This window comes from Jaculus jaculus, chromosome 3 (genome assembly GCF_020740685.1).
Source record: "Jaculus jaculus isolate mJacJac1 chromosome 3, mJacJac1.mat.Y.cur, whole genome shotgun sequence".
NCBI lineage: Eukaryota > Metazoa > Chordata > Mammalia > Rodentia > Dipodidae > Jaculus > Jaculus jaculus.
In genome coordinates this window covers 97541839-97543621 of record NC_059104.1, presented here as the reverse complement: position 1 = coordinate 97543621, position 1783 = coordinate 97541839, and positions in this window count along the sequence as shown.

Sequence of the window (1783 nt, the reverse complement as noted above, 5' to 3'; positions counted from 1 at the left end):
TCATTTATTTGAAAATTATAAATATACTCTGTTTCAGCTCAGTGTGCATGAATTGTGTGGATAAAGCAATCTGTAGTACAATGTGAACCACTCATTTAAGACATAGGGCTATGTCTTGAAAACTGGTCCCAAACATGAAAAGTAGTGAAATATTAGTATTCACTATAATTTCACCTGTGTTCAAATTTTGGAGGTAAAATAAAAACTCAAAGTGTGTTATCATCTGCTTTGCAATAATGGTGTACATTCTGTTGTTCTCTTGGCATGAGATCATGAAGACCTGGTCTGCAGCACTACCCTCTCATACTCTGTCAATTGTGACTAGCTCATGTGCTCTCTGTAGCTAATAATTGATCAGAAATCCAGGACGTGGAAAAGGAAGGATGGAGATCCTTAGTGTTTTCATTTGTTTCGTAATTTTTTTTTATTTCTGATTGTGGGATTACCAATTAGAATAGTAGCATTTTTGCTTGAATTAGTTCCAGGTCTCTGACACAAGCTTGCTTTACATGCTGTGGGAAGTGGATAGAATATATGAACACCATAGTAACACTTGTGGCTCTAATAGTTTGCGTCCATGTAAAGACAATGGCGGGACGTTAATTCACTTCTAAAGATTTAAGGGAAATGAACAAGTTCTGACATCAAATCCTACTGCATATTAAAGCCTTGCATAGATTGACCCTATCTGGTCTGTGCATGTATGTAGGCATACATGTTTGTATGTATGTATGTTTGTATGTATGCAGATAGATACAGAGATAGAAATATGTATCATATATTAAATATAACTTAGAATATATAATCAGTATGACCCACCTCTGTAAGGTCTGTGGTTGAGTCTTGGAATCTCCTCCCAAACATGAAAATTAGACAAATATTTCAATACACTCAATGACTTCACCTGAGCCCAAAGGAAAAGGTCTAATTATGCTTATTAAAACCTTATGGGGGTGACAAATAAGCCTCATTGTTCTGTACTGGCTAGATTCCCATTCTACCCCAGCTCACAGTACTGTCATAAACCTATAGGCATAAACCTAGTAAGTCACAATTAGGAAAAATACACGGCATCATAAAGCCCAGAAGGAGAATAAGGTGACATGTGTCAGTGGTGGTGCCTGCCATTATGTGCAGCACTTGGGAGGCAGAAGCAGATGATCACGATGAGTTTGTGGCCAGAGAATAGCTAAGGAATTCCAGGTTAGCTTATGCCAGAATGTGCTCCTACCTCAATATTGACATATGTGTGAGTGTGCATGTTTACATAATGCATAATAATGTGTACATCTTCCACTCTTAAATCATTTATTATTGTATGACAAAGGATTAATGGATACTTATCATTACAGCTTGTGACCAGTGATATTTTTCCCATAGTATAATCTGTGTCTTACCCAGGATACAATGGTATGCACTGAATGATGAATACAGAATTTGTATTTATGAACATCAGAAGGCTCAAATAATTTTTTAAAAACTTTTTTTGTTTATTTATTTGAGAGTGACAGAGAGAGAAGGGGGGAGAGAGAGAGAAAGAGAAAGAGAGAATAGGTACACCAGGGCTTCCAGCCACTGAAAACAAACTCCAGATGTGTGCGCCCCCTTGTGCATCCGGCTAACATGGGTCCTGGGGAATTGAGCCTCGAACTGGGGTCCTTAGGCTTCACAGGCAAGCGCTTAACTGCTAAGCCATTTCTCCAGCACTCAAATAATTTCCCAGATGTGAAGACACTAGTGTCATTCCACTGGGCTTTAGGATGATCTGAGGAAGTGATAGAAC